The 18,975-nt window shown below is 47.3% G+C and overlaps 1 protein-coding gene across 1 annotated transcript in view; it reads left to right on the top strand.

The window, feature by feature from the left end:
• LOC119442814 (phosrestin-2-like) overlaps positions 1-18,975 on the top strand; it is a gene marked incomplete at its 5' end in the record, with an annotated part of 309,788 nt that overhangs the window by 166,604 nt on the left and 124,209 nt on the right. The gene's annotated exons all lie outside the window — the stretch shown is intronic.

Raw genomic sequence — 18,975 nt, 5'->3', positions numbered from 1 at the left:
CACGCAAAAATAATTAAGAGATCTCGTTGACAGCGTATTTGCAGAAAGAACAAAAGCGCCTTCGTGGCGCGGGCGAGAGAGAGGGAGAGAAGAGAAAGCAAGGTGAGGAAAGGCAGGGAGGTGAACCAGACGAAACGTCCGGTTTGCTCCCTACATTGGGGGAGGGGGTAAAAGAAAGGGGGAATAGAAAGAGAAAAAGAGGGAGAGAGTCGATTAATTGCGACCACGCATTGCATTCATGACGCGCGGCTGCCGTTTTTTCTTCGTTTTTTATTCTTTTGAAAACCGACATTTGGCGCTTATATTTCGCTGCCCGATGATATAAGATGTATTTGAACGCGCAAGCCTCCGCGGGATATCTTAAAACGAGACTCCGACTCGTGCTTTGCAGTGGCGGAAGAACAATAGCAAGATTACTTTGATAAATGCGGGAGTGCTGGCGACTGCGCTACACGCTGCATGGGCATTTGAAGTCGGGCGGGCGCGCTGCTTCTTCATGTGCAACAGAGCGCCAAGGAATGGATGACAAGAAACACTTCATCGGGTCCTGCCAGCGCTTTTGTGCTGAAAGAAGAGACTTCGGACAGCATGAATAGAAGTGCGGTTCCGCGAGCCATTTGCAGAAAACACTAGTTTCCGAAAGGACCGAGGATAGAGCGCACGAAAGGTGTCGCGAACACGCACGCGGCATTTATGCGAGAGGCTGAATGGTGGACTTAGCGCGACGCGAAAGAGACGCCCAGGCGGAGCAATTTTCGCCGCAATTATGAAGAATAACCATGTCTCTAACAACGTCACCCGCGACGTTTTGCGTGGCCGTATACACAAGCGGCTACTGCAGATGTTGAAAACGACGTTCTAAAAAGACTCGCGATCGTAATTCACGCAAACTCATACGCAGTTTGAATTAACTACGTTCCGAGTTCCCAACGCGGGCTCAGCTAGGGCTACAGTTATCCTGTAGGGTAGTGGTTACCAGCCGCCGCGGCGCTGGTCCCGACATACGCCGAATGCTAAAACACTCGTGTGGCGTACTTTGTGGGCACGTTAAAGGGGCCGAGTTGCACAAAATTTCAGGATCGCTCCAAGACGGCGTTTGCTTATAACCAGTTGCGCAGTTAATATAATTTTCCGAAGCAAAATTTAAGAAACGACATGAAGAGTCGACCTTGAAGAATTGTTTGATATTGCAATAAACTGTTCCAGGCGAATTTTTGTTGACAGTCGCCGTGACGTTATATATATATATATATATATATATATATATATAATATATATATATATAGAACGTCACGGCGACTGACAACAATATATATATATTATATTATATATATATATATATATATATATAGATTCAACATTTCTTGGGTCAAATTCGTTTTTTCCCTGCGCAACATGCTTTCGCATATCGTACTCCTGTGAAACACAACTCATATCTTTCACCCATCGCTTAAATCGCATATATAATCGCATATATATATATATATATATATATATATATATATATTCAACATTTCTTGGGTCAATTCGTTTTTTTCCCTGCGCAACATGCTTTTCGCATATCGTACTCCTGTGAAACACAACTCATATCTTTCACCCATCGCTTAAATCGTGTTCTTGATCGATCATCATTCGACGATTGTATGTTTTTAGACATTTCCAAAGCATTTGATAATGTTTGTCACAAGTTGCTCGTTCATAAACTGAAACAATTAAATATTGACTCTATACCTCTTAGGATGGATTAATAATTTCCTTATGAACCGATCTCATTTTACTACTGTGTCAGTGGTCAAAACTCTCTTTTCAGTGAAGTTAATTCAGGCGTACCGCAGAGCTCTGTGCTGGGACTTTTTCTTTTTCTTATATATATATCAATGACCTTCATTCTTCATAAACACTATCAATAAACTTTTGTCTGATTGTGGTTGTAGTTTTTCGGGAATATGTAACGATGAACATGCTAAACTTCTGCAATCCGACCTTAATGCTATAACTAACTGGTGTCCTACAGTGACGCACGTACGGAATTAAATATTTAAAAAATGTGAGGTTATGCGTGTATACCGTAGTTCTAGCATTCCCTGTACCTACTACTTAAATACACTTTCTTAGAAAGCGGTCCAACTCCTAAAATATTTAGGTGTTCACATAACATCCAACTCAACTTGGTCACTATATATCCATTACATAATAAACAACGCTAACCACATGTCAGGTTACACACGCCGCAACTTTTTCAGCGCGCGTCCTTCGCTGAAACTTTTACTTTATGTAACTTTAGTACGTCCAAAACTTAAGTATGCTGCCTCTGTCTGGGACCCCAGTCAGGATAACCTAATTAAACCTCTCGAAATTGTTCAGAATAACGTCATTCGTTTCATATTATCTAATTATTCGCGCACAGAAAGCATAACCTAAATAAAAGCATGCCTCAACATACCTAACCTATATCGCTTCGTCGTAAAATTTATTTATTTATTTATTTATTTATTTATTTATTTATTTATTTATTATTTATTATTATTTATTTATTTATTTATTTATTTATTTATTTATTTATTTATTTAGTATTTATGTTATTTATTTATTTATTCACTCATTCATTTACTTAATATACCTTGCAGGCCAGCTTAAGCGCATTGGGTAAGGGGGGACACAAATTAAGTGTTTCAACAGGAGTAATGAATATAAATATGAATGCAGGCAGTCACAAGATAAGTAAGGCAAAGTTCAAAAATGTTTGTCTGGGCTAAGCTTTAAACAACGTAAACACAGTAATATACCCATACACACAAAAAATAGAAAAATACAAGTATGAAAAAACTGGGAAAGAAAGCAGGTGAATGACATCCCTATACAATGTTTCTGCAGGAAGCTTTTCAATTCTTCGAGAAGGGCGTCACAATTTGTTAAGCACGCAATGTTATCAGGAAGACTGTTCCATAAGGTTATGACGAGTGGCAGTGCTGATGCGTTAAATGACAGTGTATTGCCAAATATGCGAATGAAACTATGGCTATTGTTGAGGCAACGTTAAATTGCACGTTAAAACACGTTTCAGAAGTTGTTTCACCATCCAGTGGTAAAAAGTGATCTCATTCCTTCGCCCCACTACATCTCACGAGGCGTTGACATGCCTATAAAGTAGAATGTCGACGCATTTATTACTAAGTCATCATTTCAGTCGTTCCTGCCTCGCACTTCGCAAGAGTGGAACCACCTTCAGCCGATGTTGTAACGTTCGTAACAACGAACATTTTTGCGATGCATTAGCTAATATTGTATTATAAAAAACATTGTGAACGTTGTCTTAATCAACAATGGTACCAATTTTGTATTATTTATTCGACGTATTAGCTAAGATTTTATTAGCAGGAACGTTGTTAATGTACTCCTAGTGATACTTTGATACAGTTTTTTTCTGTATTTGATATTATTACTTGCACTGGGTATTCACTCCCCTCTTTAATGTTCACGGGGCCCCTGAGGGTAACTAAATCGAGCAAATAAATATGTATATGTCAATGTATGCTATATATTTATCTATGCCGTATATGCAAGGTAGGTACTATACAATTCAACCGCCATGGTTGTTCAAAGCAAGTCTTGTGTTTCTGACCGAATTATTCCTAAAAAAATTTGAGAATCCCAGCGCGCAAACAAAAGTCCAGAACCGTTTCATTCACAGCACATGCCTTTACCTCTTAAATATTACCAGACTATTAAGTAATGCAAAGCAATATTAGCTCTCGCAATCTGAAAGTGATGCAATTTCGCTGGCACCCCTCTTTACGGGCAGCGCAGTGGCGCCTATATGCGATGCCATAACATGCTCTACACGGCGTGCTAAAGTTTGCAAGGGCACTAATGATTTTGGCGCAACGCTTATCGTCGCACTCGCGTATTATACTTATAACACCGTCCGAACCTCGCTATCGCTGCCAGTGCTTCGGCTTTCGAGCAATACTTTCAAGTTTTGTTTTTCCTTTTTACTCGAAAGTAGATTGCCCGCTTGCATCATGGTTACTTCAAGTCATAGAAGACTTCAGTGAGTTTTCCATTAGGAATATTGTTGGCAGTCGTATTTCGTGCTGCACTGCAGGAGCGAACGCCAAAAGATATGGATGTCGACAGCAGCCACAAACATGAGGTTGCTGTCTATACATCAACATCCGTATCCAAAGGTGTGAGCAGTTCTCCGTTTAAGCCAGGAAGACGAAGCCGATGTGTGGCGCTTTTCTTAGAGAGAGCAATGTTGATGATAGGGGTATACGCACAAGGAAGTTCGACAAGTTTATAAATAGGTTTAGGCCTTAATAACACTCGTGCCACAGTGGCATATCTATTCTGATTGATTGGCTAGGAATACGCACATACCTATTGGCTCATGACCCAGAGCCGAGGATGTCTGTTCGGGCACATAGTCAGTGGCACAGATCCAGGGTCCCAAGCTGAATGCCAGGCGATAAGACAGTAGTCAAGCTGTAAGACAGTAGCCAGGCTATATGCCAGTCAGTAGCCAGTTGTCTATTCTGGCACATACCAGTGAACCAAGTTTGTCTACTTATATATATATATATATATATATATATATATATATATATATATAATATATATATATATATACGAAAGAAAACGGCGATTAAGAAAATGAGGAGTAATCGTGAAAAAAAAAAGAAAGAAAGCTACAATTGCAACGTGCTAAGCGCCTGAAAAGCCAATTCCGCACCATTACCACTTTTGCATACACGGCATGACGGAGAAAAGGCAGTCGGCCGAGAGGTGGTAATAGGCGGCGCAGTAATGCCTCCTACAATGGCGGCACATTTATGATGTCAGTGATGAGGACTCATTTGCATACATAGCGCATGTCGCGCAGGTCAGTTGCCCCCGGAGCTTCTGGGGATGCAGACGCTATAGTGTGGCGAGCTGTGCGCGCGCACTTCAGAAATTCATGTGCGCGCGCCGCCGTGTGCCATCGCCAAAATGAGTTTGCACGCCATTAGCGGGGCGATGTGAGATGGCCTATAGCTGCCGTCGGTTCGCTGAACTGTTACGCAAAAGGCACGGCGAATGACGAATAAAGAAATTAAAATGAAATGGTGGGCCTCGCGGCACTGTAAAAGTGTCGCATTCGCAGAATCCATCTCGTCGACAAGGCGGCAGTTTCCAAAGCGCGCCCTTTGTCTGAGACTGTTAAGACCTGGTACGCACTACACTGACGTGACCTGGTGCCATCGTTTCCGATTCCCTTTGAACATACTTATGGAGGAGCAAATTTCGGAAATAACGTGACCAACTATGCAACTACATCGGCAGACGTTGATTTTAGAAGAGCTAAGGGTGGGACTAGCTGGTTAAGCTTGTTGAACTGAAACGCGCTTCTAAGCAACAAAACGCAATAAAACGATGAAGACTACACGGCATTTGTCCACGTGTCGTCTGCCTCTTTCTTTCTTTTTTCTTGCGCTCTTGTTCTTCGGTACGACATTGCACTTCATCACGTTTATTTGGGTATTTAACGAACTCGCCGGTGCAAGATGAGCGATCATCCAGTCACGTTTTTAATGCCTCTTCTTACGTATTTATACAACACTATACCGGCTTACTTTCTATTTCGTTACTGATCCATGCGGAGTGCAGTTTCATTGCTATGTCTATGTTTTCTTAATCAAGACGCCGTCTGGCATATACGCGCTCTTGCATTTTTCAACTTTCGATAAATTTTCAGCGGCCACAAACACACATGTCAGAAGTAATGCTTGCGCATGCGTTCATTCTGGTCCAGTACGATCAGCGAAAACATTCTTCCATTTGTTGTTTTTCTCGCAATTTGTTTTTCTTCCGCTAACCGGGCATGAAGCCTGCACGTACCGGTACGCTCGACGCGGCAAACACGCGCGCGTAATAACACTTTACGACTGAATAAAGCTGAAACCGCGGGAGCTTAACCGCGGGCCGCGGATCCGTACGAGCAGCTGTGAGTGGCAGATCAAATCGGAGTGCCCGCGAGGGCGTTCGCGTGCACGGGGTTGCATTTTCAATGCCGCAGCAGAGGCGTCGCCCCCCCCCCCCCTCCCCCCCCCCTTCCGCGAAACGATCGAGTGTCAGAATCCAAGAGTATATAGACAAGCGAACGTGTAGCAAACCGCTCTTCTGTTGGGACGCGCTAATGCAAAATAGAGCGAGGGACGGAGGAGGAGGAGGAGGAAAGGCAGAGAGCCAATGAATGAACAACAGGCTGTGCTTGCCATGCCGCTTGGTCTCAAGCGATAGGGCCACGATACCAGGGAACAACAAAAGCGGCCGCTAGCTCGGATCGCCCGCTCTTGTTTCGGACCAGGTTTTCCTTCTTTCATTTTTTCCCCACTAGGGCGCGCATTTTCTCGGCTTTTGTTCACAACGCGGGGCCATCAAGCCAGGGTCGTTGGGCAGCGCCCGATGAATAAATAACCGCGCCCACACTGGTGGGCACAGAGCACACGCCGGGATCGATTGTGACAGGTTCTTCGGTATAGGCGATACACAGACTGGGAGAGAGATATGGCCGCTAGCGCTGTCCCTGCAGACGAGATTCGGCCCGAGAGGTAGAGTGCCGTGGCCCGGGCGTTCTCTCACATAATGTACGGCTCGGGTTCTAACCCGCCGCCTCCTCCACTTCCCGTTAGAGCTCGGGGAACCGCGCTTGGATGAGTAAACAAAGGTTTGGCTACCCATTATCGGAGAACGGCTCCCGCGGCTCCCCTTCATGAGCTGCTCTCCTGAACTTTCATGACGAGACTCAACTGCGATACAGAGTCCGATAGGGAGAACAACCTATAGCATTCAAGATGTGTCGTTCCAGTGTGGGCATTAGCACCGCTGTTTTATTGCAGACGACATTCATGGAGCCTGTGATAAACCTTTTCTGAAACTGTTTCATTCCCGAGGGTACGTTCTATCAATCAATCAATCAATCAATCAAACAACGGTTCCCGCGCCTCCCTTCTGAACCTGGGATACTGTATTGCACGAAAAATTTCTTCTGATGGAGATAGCGTCCAAATATTAAACTATGACATGGCCATTACTGATGCGTAAAATGGCCTCATTGATAGGAACCTTTATTCGTCGAATTATGCCATGGTTGTAGTAAGAACGTATCGCATGCAAGATAGTAGTCGAACTTTCCTTCTTGCAGCGCTATTTCAATTGGTCCTCACTTTAATTTTTTCATAACTACTTTGCTATTCAGACACGCAAGTACGCCTTGATACAATGTTATGAGCCAATATACGTCTGGCAAGTGCAGAATCGGAAGCCCAAATTTACGTCACCCTGATTACTGCCAAATGGGGCTGCGCCAACGGTATCCCTCTTGCGTAGCCAACAATATCGTAAAAAATAACGTACAAATCACTTCACTACGGCCAAAGGCCTGTGTATGCAAATTTGAGGATGTAAAACGCCCCGCGAATGCTCAGACGCTGCATGCGTATACAGTATTACATAGCTGTAAAGAGCGCGCGGCACGTGGAATGGAACACTGCGTGTCACCTAATAGAGTCAAACCAGAATATAATGAACCAGAGTAAAGCAAATTGTTCTCTATGTAGAACACAGGAAACTTACTGACCGACACTATGTAAAATAGCTTCCTCATAACGAACTGGGCATTGGATATGTCGAACTTGTGGCGTTCCCTATTAGCGCCCCCTGAAAGTGAGAAGCCGCTTCGCCCGACGCTTCAGGATGCGCACTCTCCAGTGGATGTGCTGCGAAGATGCTGTGCCGCACTGGTGGAAATAAACTGGAGCAGGTCTAGGCTATCTCGCGCATATCGGCATCGCCATTCTTAGTGACGCTGAGAAACAGTTCAAGGCACAGTCATAATTACTGCCTACTGCATGTAGTCCTGTTTTCAATAAATGGATTCCTTCCTTCCTTCTCTTCCTCCACTCAAAATAACGAATCAGTTTATAAAGAACGTACGTATAACAAAAAGTTCGTTGAAGTTCGCTATAAGCGACCGTTCAACTGTAATCGTAAGGAACACCTTACGGGCTTATGCGGGGGAGGTAAGCCTCGTGAAACGACACGCCATTTCGCCCTATATTGTATAGGGCCACATGATAAGACAGGCGTGTCTTCGAACTGCATGCACCGTGTGTGCTCTGAAAGCACTTCACAGAACATCAGGACAGTCGTACGGTATAGGCCAACAACACACGCTTTCACCGAGACCGTTTCATTACAGTCCACGCTGCAGGAACGATATCTGATGTCCCACGCTCTGTTCTGCGAACACAGCGGACCTCCGAAAAAGGCGTGCACCTCGCGCACATTCTGGTGGCGAGCTTTTAATGGAACGGGCGTCACCGAAACTTCTAGAACAGCGTCGGGTGGCCCACCTGCAGCGAAGAGGCTTAATTTCCTGAGTTGCACACCCGCAATCAACCGTGCACACCGTTGTGAGAGGACAGGACGCGCATCGACCAGGACAGAAGGGGGCAGCGTTGTCGGCTTGTCGGCGGCGGGGCTGACAGCGCGACGTTCGGTGGGAAGGTTTAATGTCGGCCACCGGTGAAGGTGACATCGTGAGGCCGCGGGACCCTGGTCGCGTTGTAATTTGAACATGCGAGCTGGTACGAGAGCCGGTGGTGAAGCGGGTTTAGCCTGTGGTTTGGCTGTCGTCCGTCCGTCAGCCGCAGGCGAACACACGGAGAAGTACACTCGCCTCGCTTCCTCCTGCGCGCTAGAAACGAACGGCACACGTCCTCTCAACTGTGTCGTCCCGAATTCGGGAAACTCCGAGGAAAAAATAAAATGAAGATAAGGAGAGACGGGATGTTGTACGACCACAACGGCAAATGAAAGAAGCAAAAGTACCAATGTGCTGTGCTTGAAAGGGCCAGACCGTTCAGAAAGAACTGGAATTGCGGAAACGATAGAAGAGTTAGAAATCTCATGGAACACTCGATGTTATAGTGAGAAATTACAGATTAAACAGCTCCCCACTGACAGATTTCTAGGCGGACACTCTTTAAAACGGGTTTTGCCGTCATTTTTCATTTTTGTTTGTTTTATTGCGATAGCAATTATATGGACACTTCAACCGGATTTCTGCCGTCGTCGTCGCCGTCGTCGTCGCCGTCGTCGTCGCCGTCGCCGTCGTCGTCGCCGTCGCCGTCGCCGTCAGGTTAATCCCTATAGATAAAATCTTCACCGCGCGCCGTATGCCCGAGCGGAAGCGTGCGGGGACGCGCGCTATCACGGAGAGCGAACGCACTCATGTCCCACGCGCAAGCAAGGAAGCAGGAAGCCAGCGCCGGAGGGAGCGGGGGGGGACTCTGCCAACACTGCGCTCGTCGCTCGTCCGCACCGTCCTCATCTCCACACGGCTCTGACCTTTATGCGCCGTGCATTCGCCGCTCAGTTTCCGTTGAAGCGATAGACCGCACGTACCTTCGCCCGCGGCGGCGTATGCTTGCTGCAGTGTTTTGACAGTCGTGTCTGCAGTCATTCAGTGTGATCTGTTCGTGTTGTTTGTGCGCGCTCACACCACGCGTGTTCATTCAGTTAGTAATAGTCGGGCCACATTTTCCAACGCAGGCTACACATGCAATGCTGCCCGGATCGGCAGTGCAGCGCTACAGGTGTGTCCCCTTCGCACGCGCTGCCCACGGGAAGCGCCTCTCATCAACACCACCTTTTCACAAGCGCCTTCTCGTGGTCATCGAGTCTCTCTTCATGTCGGTCTACTTACGGCGCAGCACACCTGCTTACTTAATCAGCTCATGTTTACTACAATTCACATTGCTACCAAGCCGCTCACCTTACTTCGTATGACATTGCTGTGTTGCTATCGCATTCATTGCTTCGCCCTTAGGGCGAAACTGTGACTTTTTTTTTTCACGGAAGAAAATAAAGTTAGGGGGTGCGAGAAAGGAAAATAAATATGCCTAACAGACGGACACCCAGAAGACTTCCTTTGGATTTGTTTCTGAAAGTTCCTAGACATCCCGAACTTCGTGGACGAATGAATGTTATGAGTATACTGGGCGTATCAGTAGTTTTTCTTGTGCCCTGATTGTGTAACGCACAAAACGTCATCCAGATGCTTAGTTCTGCTAATAATTAAGTTTTATATTTACAGTTGTCAGTCTTAAAGCATCTACCATGAAATAATTTTTCAGTGCTGCGGAAGAATGCCTGAATCATGTTACCTCCGGCGTATAGCTCCTCAGCATACTGGTACAAAGGATGCAAGTAATATAAGCATGCATGTAAAAGCTACTTTTTCTTGGAAATGAAGTGCAGTGAAGTGATTCGTGGCGTCCGAGCTCAGTTGATCTATAGGGCCCAAGCGGCTTAACGTCTTCTGTAGTAATCATGCATGTAGTATAAAGGAGGGACATATTCACTTGAATACTAGTTTTCGTAATGAAATTGGTTAGCAGAGCCCAACGTAAGTCGTGAGCGACGCGTGACACACTTCGATACAACTACGTAAAATGTATTAGATCTAGATATGTGGTGATGATGAAGCAGGTGGGGTTAGCCTGGCATACATAGCGGGCAATCATTCCGCCATGATCCTCCTATGAGTTGAGATCAGGGGTGCATCACCAGGTGTCGATGAGCCTGAGTCCTGCAGGCAGGAAATCAGCAGCCGTTGCACTCTCTTCCTGGGTGCCGCGGGCCTTCTGGGGAAAACAACGTCTACAAAGGTCCAGTGCGTAAGGACACTCTCTTGCAGGCTGTCGACCATCGCTTTTCTTTCTGTGTCGAACTGCGAGCATAGTGAACTGAAATGTCCAATGTCGCCGATATCACCTCAGAAGGCACACAGCGGGGAAGCACAGCGTCCAGTCTTAATAACCACGCCGTCCGGGGTGTACGCGGAGTCGGTTCTGATGCAGTCGGTTCTGACGCTTCTTCGCGAGTGAGTCCATGAATCACACAGGTGTTGTGCGGAGTCTTGTGGATCGCCCCGAAGTGAAAGCGCATTGCATCCTTAGGGTTCTGAACAAATGTTTGGCGCTTTCACTTTTTGGACACATGTCAACGCTAGGCGTGCAAGAGCGTCAGCTTTTTCATTTACTTCAATTCCTACGTGGGATGGTATCCACTGAAATTTTACGTGAAATCCCTTGCTCATAAGTTGTTGAATCAGGCCCAGAGATTAACTTGTAAACTTCTCTCGGGGTAGGCCACGATGTAATCTTTGTAACGCTGACTTTGAGTCCGTCAGCACCATGACATCTCGTGCAGAAAAGGCCCGTATATAGTTCCGCAAAGCCGCGGTAATTGCGGCGCTTTCTACTGTTGTACACGAAACTATACGTGATCCAGGCGGCCAGACCACGACACATGCCGCCGCGCAGCTGTCTGTTTGTGCACACACCGACCCGTCTGTGTACACTTGTCGCTGACTTTGAAACGCTGTGCTCACGTGGTCCAGCACAAGAAACTTTGCTTCGGCATGCAGTTGAAATTGTGCGTTTCCACGGTAGGTGGGGTACACTGAGGCTTCAGGTAACATCTGAAAAACACCATGGCGGGTCGAGGCGACTCCGTTTAGGCCATTCCAACCCTAAAAATTGGAAGTGTTCTGCGCCGCATGGAAATGGGAGCGAGTTCTTGCTCTTGGCCGGCGGAGAAGCGCCGTGCCTGCGCGGGACTCTCCCAGCCTTAATTGCTGCGTCAATAAGGTCTGAGATGCCAAAAGGTGGAGTGGAAGAGACTCTGCTTCATGACTAACCTTCTTGTTTGAAGGCACCTGTGGAACTCCCATCGCCAAGCGAAGTCCTTTCTATATAGGCACTGCCTCCAAGCGCTCGAATTGACTCGATGATGGCGATATTAATGGCAGCTAATAAAGAATGCGGCTTGTTAGCAGTGTGGCGTTCAGTTTAAGCATGGACATAGGATTGCTTCCCCGACGTGCACCTGCCAAGCGACTAAGTGCGTTGACTTTCTGCACTGATACAGCCGCAACACTTTCGACCGCGCGTCGCCATAGTAGCTTGCTGTCGATGGTGACGCAGAGCAATCTAAAATTAGTTGCACGACGAATTGGATGGCCTCTGATATTCAGCGTCAGGTGTATTGACTGCGCCTCACTCCTGGAAAAGCATGAAGGCAGATGTTTCCGCTGATAAAGACAGGCCAAACGACAATAAGTGGCGTTCGATGATGGAGATGCGGCCCTGGACTATCCGGACCATCCTTGTGTTGGTACCCCGAGAACCAAATGCAGATGTCATCTGCGTAGATGGACATTTTAACTGCCGTCCGACCCACTCTCAGTGCGTTTGGAGGCTGGCCATGGCAACGTTAAAAAGTAGGGAGATAGGACACTTCCTCGTGGGACGCCGAGGGAAATGCGTCGCTTTTCGCTCATTATATTTCCGAGCTTAACCTGGACACATCAATCTCTAAGAAATTCATGGACAAATCGAAGAGCATTTCCCGAGACGCCCATGGCTCGGAGTCCGTTGATTATGCCTGTATGAAGCACTCAGTCGTATGCTTTGGTAAAGTCCATAAAGATGGCGAGTGTGGAAAGGGCTTCGACGCGATAGTGCTCGATGTGGCTTAGTAAATCCAAGACACTGTCCTGGGCACTCAACCGTGGACGAAATCTGGTCGTACACGATGGCAGTCTACTTACTTGCTCAAGATACCAAGTTAACGTCGTGCATATTATTCTTTCCATCAACTTTGACACGCATGATGTTAGCGATACTGGCTGATATGAGGCAGGGCTCGCAGGACCCTTTCCGGACTTGAGCACTGGCGCCACCCATGCTATCTTCCACCTTTCTGGGATCCCTCCTGTGCTCCAGACGTGATTAAATACTACCAGAAGAGCTCGTCTTCGCTCGTGTGGCAGATTTGTCAGCATCTGATTGCTGATCGAATCGGGACCCACAGCACAGCGTCTTCTCAATTTGCTAAGCGTCAAATGCAACTCACGAAATGTGAATGGCGCATCCATCGTATGGAATGCTTCAGATGGTTCGCCATTCCTGATGATCGGCCAGATGTGTATACAGCTTCGAAATCGTCTGCAAGGGTTTGTAAATCTTTTCCTTGCTTTAAAGCAAGTGCTTCGCATGGCCTGTGCGGGCGAATCTTTCCGGATAGGGCCGATAGCTATTGATAACTTCTCATATCGTTGTCATGGGAGTAAACGCTGATAAGCTCTCACGCTTGCTACAGTCATGGTCATGAACGTAAAAAAATAATGTCACGATCACTGTATTAATGACAATGTCACAGAACGGGCGTGAAGACCCGGCCATATGCGGCACGGTATTCCTGCAGTCACCACTGGTCTCAGCCTGCAAATATGCTCATTGCATTCGATGGGCTGAAGTCGGTTGCAATGCGCGTACACACGAGCGAGTTGGTCGCTATGCGTTGCTCGAGGGATGCGCGGAATACGATGGACAAGGAAGTGTATGCAGACGAGAGGCAAGACGACACGAGCTGCGAGTGCCCTTTGTCGGTCTATATTGACACGTATACATGTTCATCTTTCACCGGCGGCCGCTTTCTACCGGCTAACAAATGTTAAACGTTATCGCTCGACGCAGGACGCGCCTGTATAGGAAGTTTCTAGAACGTTATCGATGCTTCTTTCCGTTGCCTGTTTTCACCGACGCTTATGTTATCTGATTGTATGACCAACGCGAATTGTCCTAGAACTTTCTGGAAGACCCGCGGGCATCAGGGATTATTCTGGAACGTTCGATGACTCAGGTATAAAAGCCGACGCGTTTTGGCCGCTGATCAGATTTTTGACGATCGCCGACTGTGTTCGCCGCTATCGTGTGCTTTGAGTGTAGCTTGCTTTTGTGGGCACAGGTTCGCCCAATAAACAACCAGTTTCGTCATACACAGTTTTGCGACTGTTTTATTTACCGTCACTACTACGTGACAATATAGTGGGAATAGGATGATGCACGATGTACAATGCGGCAAAAAACTCGGCATGTGAGCGACATGCAAATGCCGCCAGTATCACCCAAAAGTTTAACTCGCCGCTACATTGTCGGGGATAGTTTCACAGAATGAAAGGTCAGACATTATCATTGCAGCTGATGCCTGGAGTTTATCGCAATCCTGGAAGTAATGTGGGGGCACGTGTCAACTGCCGAGAGCGTGGCGAAAAGCTTTTGTGAAACGCCAATCACCACAGCTTATATGTCATTTTGTTATGTTTCGCAGCTTTCGAACAATAATTTTCCTATTACTTCCAGGTTTGAACAATACTGTGAGCTTTACCTATACGCACGAAAGCTCGGAACGAAGTTTCGGTTTCCTTTGAGCTGCGCTTCATATGAATGCCATGGGGTTTGCGAAATGGCACAGTGAGTTTGAACCTTTACAATCCATGACGGCGTTATTTATTATTAGCGCGAATTCTCCGAACCCCTCCATAGGTTGTTCTTTCATACAGTGCTAGTGGAGTTTATAGAGTGTTTTCTTTCTTCCGGGCCACAAAGAGTTTTAATTTCGCTTGGTTTATTCTTATTCCAATAGGCGCACTTCCTCCTTTCGTTGTTCTCAACAACATGCGATAAAACAAAGCCCTGTTTGTACTTTTCATTCCATCGTTCTATAAATGTGAAATTGCGCACTGCATATCATGGTGTTGCGGCCTTTTACATATAATATATATATATATATATATATATGTGTGTGTGTGTGTGTGTGTGTGTGTGTGTGTGTGTGTGTGTGTGTGTGTGTGGTGTGTGTGTGTGTGTGTGTGGTGTGTGGTGTGCGTGTGCGTGTGCGTTTTGCTTTCAGAACAGTAGAAATTTGGGGCCCGTTGGGGATGCATATTGAGTACGTTGAAGCGCGATAGACGGGACAAGGTAGGCGAGGCAGACGGGACAAGCGCTACTGACATCTGGCAGTAGTTGATTTGTATATAGGTATGTCCTGTCATTCGTGAAACATTGTGAAAGTTCGTCGCTTTGTCGAATCGTCACTTTATGATCACGACCGTGTTTCCACTTCACGTAAATTTCCACTTGAAAGCAGTAACATTCAACTGAGGGTCTTTTGAATCAGCTTCACCATCATATTCGGCAGGAGTAACAAGCGGTGCGTTCACGTATTCATTTCAAAACGATCAATATGGAGCTCACTCTTCAGTGCCGTGTTTAAACACCTTATACAATGTACTGTATACCGTTATACTGTATGTGCTGTCAAGTGTTTCTCACTGTATACGCTTATATCGTAAATCACCACCCAGCACCTGGAACAGCATGTCAGGTGAACATCCAGGTTACATCTCCAGTATATCATTAACACACGTTATCTCTCTCTCTGTTATATACATGTACTGCTTCCATATTATCTAGGTTTTGCCTCTACGAAAGCAGCCATTAACGTTCTATGATTAACAGAGTATAAGGTCGTAAGTCGAAAGACTGTCCTCGCGCAGTTTATCTACTAAGAATAGCCTACGTAAAGCATCCAAGTGCTTCCTGGAGTTTAGAACCAAATATTTGATGACTTTCTATAGATTGACGAAACAATTATTGTAATTGTGGAGCGACGTGCGATATCACCCTGAACCGAATTCGCTGCTCTGTGGTTGCAGTCCGCACGTGGTGCTATCCGTAATTTCTTTTTCTGGTTTACCTAATTTGTTCAACGTAAGTTGTTGAGGCATACATACTGACACGGACATGTCAACGCCGCGAACTTCGATAGAGAGAGAGAAGACAAAAAGAAGTTTTATTGAGTTGTTTTGTTGTCACAAACGCCTTGTGTGCAGACCGACACAGCCAATTGCAAGGAGTGATGGTCTAGTGGCGGCCACAAACGTTCTCGGGGGAAGGACAGTATGAATGGGGAAAAAAATGTGTACTGATTTTGGCGAGCAAACGCTGTTATTAAAAGATCAAATTTGCGTTCCTGCGGCGGGTATTGCATTGCAGAGAGACAGAAAAAAAATAGAAAGAAAGAAAAAAACTAGGTAGGTTAACCGGAGGAAATCTGTTTGCTAGCTTACGCGGGGAATGGGATTATAATGCTGAAAAGATAAAGCGACAAAGAGGAGGGTTACCGCCGGCGTGCTGTTAGTCCTTTCACTAAGCCCATCAACTAAAAGAAACGACACAAAGATTTATGTAAGCTCTTATTTCAGGCTGCGTGTCAGAAACACGACTAAGCTTATTTCCCATGCTTGTTCTCACGCTAGATATCAACTACAGCAACCGGCCAAACACACCGACACGTGTACGGCTCATGTGCTGCACTTTACCTCCCTACACGGAGCGTGGACTAAGACGCCCAGTAGGCTTTGCTCATTAAAGAACGTTCATCATTTACGGTTGCGAGAAGATTATCGTGAGCTATGACCCTCTTCATGTTCACACCAGAGCCCTGAAAACACTTCCGGCATCGCCATCTAAAATAAAATTTAAACTTCTTACGAGTTGAGAATTCGAAATCATTAACGCCATTTGAACCCCGCGGTGCGGTCCTTAGAGTTATGAGCTCCTCGCGGGCAAGCGAGCGCGTGAGACGTTTGGCGCGTTTTCATTTAGCCTTACCGAGGCGCAATTAGAACGCAGGCGAGAGCTTGCGCGGACAAGGAACGCGCGGCTACCACATGCTTCCGAGAGCGAGAGCGAAGGTGACGTGGCGTCGCGGCGATGCCTTTTCCCCTCAAGCAATATCGCGGCAGCAGGTGTCCCTTTCGCCAGCTCTTCTCCGTCCACGCCCGGGCCAGCGCGCGTGAGGTGCGCTTGTGACGCGGCGTTACAGCCAATGGGAAGTTCCGTTGCTACAGACGCCGCCAGCGTTTCGCTCAGTGGACCATTTGACGCATTAGCATAAAAAAAATCGGGTAGTTTCCACTAGTGGCGCAAGACTACAGACACAGCGGAGCTGATCATTTCCTAGCGGGTCCTGGCTATACGAAGTGATGCTAAGTTTGTACAAAGTAATGTTATGATGCTAAGTTATACGAGCTCGGCCGAGCCGGCGCCAGAGGCGCCTGCTGCAGTCACGCACACCACACGCAGCACACAATCACGCAGCACATACAGTCACTCACACACACACACATAAGATGACAATATAGTATGGGACAAGATAAGCCACAAAGGTTTCAACCTTTTTAAAGAGTGTTTCGCTCACAAGTTTCGGTGGCGTTGTCATGGACACTAAAAAAAACCCCGCCTGCTCCCTGAGTCAACAGCTGCGCCGGCGCCGGATCACGTGACGCGCGGCCAATCAGGGTCGTTTGATGCGTCGCGGGGAGGGAAAGGGAGTTGGCGCGTGCTTCCCCGGGGTTCCTTAGCCAGATCATCTCGGCGTCCGGTTGGGAAGGCCCGAGCGTGGTGCGTTGTCCACCGAGGAGCAGGCTGCGTTTGAACAACGGCGCCGCGAACTTGCTAGGGAGGGATCGTCGTCGACGTACCGATTCTAACGTTAGGGCTTCCGAAGCCAAGGCGAAACGTCAGCGAAAAGCCGCGGAGTCCGAGTTGCGGGAGCGCGATGTTAAGGCCAAACTTCAGCGAAGAACTGCCGACCCCGAGTTGCGGGAGCGCGATGTTGAACCCAAACGTCAGCGTCGTCTTGCTCTCCAGGAACCCGACAACGGTGGTGCACGCATCGGAAATCCCAGGTGCGACAGCCAGGTTTCAACGCGAGTTTCCTACCGGAACTTCGGAGCCAGTTGCAGTGCGTGTGACCGGTTGTGGTTCGAGCACAACGTGGTACTCGTCAGTTCCGCGGTACACTGAAGAAACACGCACAAGCTTCGCTTACCCCCATTTTCCGGTAGGGGAAGGGTTGTCATTTTACAGCGAAAGCTGTATATGGCTAGGCGAAACGAAAAACCGCTTGCCACATGTTTCGATAAAGGTCTCCATTGGCTGCACCGTCAGTTACGTCGTTCTCTACGTCGCACCCAAGCGCGCGTGCCATTGGCAGCGCCGTTAGTGACGTCGTTCTCTGCGTCGTACCCAAGCACGCGCGCCAAGTGCCGCTCGAGAAACTCCCACCGAAGCGGGCGTTGGCCCCGGCAAAACTCGTTCCCGCCATTGCCACGTTAACGCTGCTCTAGCCGCAACGCCGTTCTCGGCTCGCCGCTGTCGCATGCGTTCGATATCTCGAGTTAGCTCGGCGTGGGTTAGCAGCATCCGCCCGCCATTGGCGCTTGCGTTCCACTAGAAATACAAACATTACCAATAATTGAGAAACGCTTCAATACGCGTCGGATTAACCCACTGCTAAACACTGGGGCCGCACGTTTCAGCTTCGCTGGTTAACCATCTGTACGGTGCTTTGGCGCTCGTTTTTTGTTTGTTGTCAAATAGAATCCGCCGTCTTCGGAAACCCTTGCTCTATAACCTTCCGCACGCAGCACGCGGGAACGCACGACAACGCCGGCGGCGGCGATGGCGCCGACGAAGTGAATGTGCCTGGAGCCGGTACACTGCCCGACATCGCAATAAAAGCAAAACAATGTAGGCGTGACAAAATGTAATAACTTAAGTGTGGCATGTTGTGTTCCATTTCTGCATCCTAGCGCAGAACGCAAGACAAGGACCGAGTGTAGAGCCACCGCCGCTGGATAAAAGAAATACCTTTTTTTTTTATACAGCGGCCGTGGTAGAGCCGACGGAGACAGACTACGTGTCTTGTGTTGTGCGCTAGATGCATAACTGCGTAGAGCTTTCTGATTGCCACCGGTTTTAATGCGAAGTTAAAACGCAATTTGGTGAGTGAATTTTACTCCGATATGCTCAAGACGTTACCTACACGAGCTCGACGCACGAGGCGTGTTTCTTATAAATGACTCCATCAAGACGTGCACCTACAGTCGACTACGGGGCAAAAAACATTACTTTATTTGGCAGACTTGGGAGTGGGAACGTGTGACCAGAAGTTTCCTGGTTTCACAAACGCATTGCTATCCAAGCTCGAAAAAAGAAAAAAAGTTAATCACCTGCT

This window comes from Dermacentor silvarum, chromosome 2 (assembly GCF_013339745.2).
Source record: "Dermacentor silvarum isolate Dsil-2018 chromosome 2, BIME_Dsil_1.4, whole genome shotgun sequence".
In the NCBI taxonomy this organism is placed as follows: Eukaryota; Metazoa; Arthropoda; class Arachnida; order Ixodida; family Ixodidae; genus Dermacentor; species Dermacentor silvarum.
The sequence above is the reverse complement of the archived record's forward strand: the minus strand, read 5'-3'. Positions and strand labels throughout refer to the sequence as shown.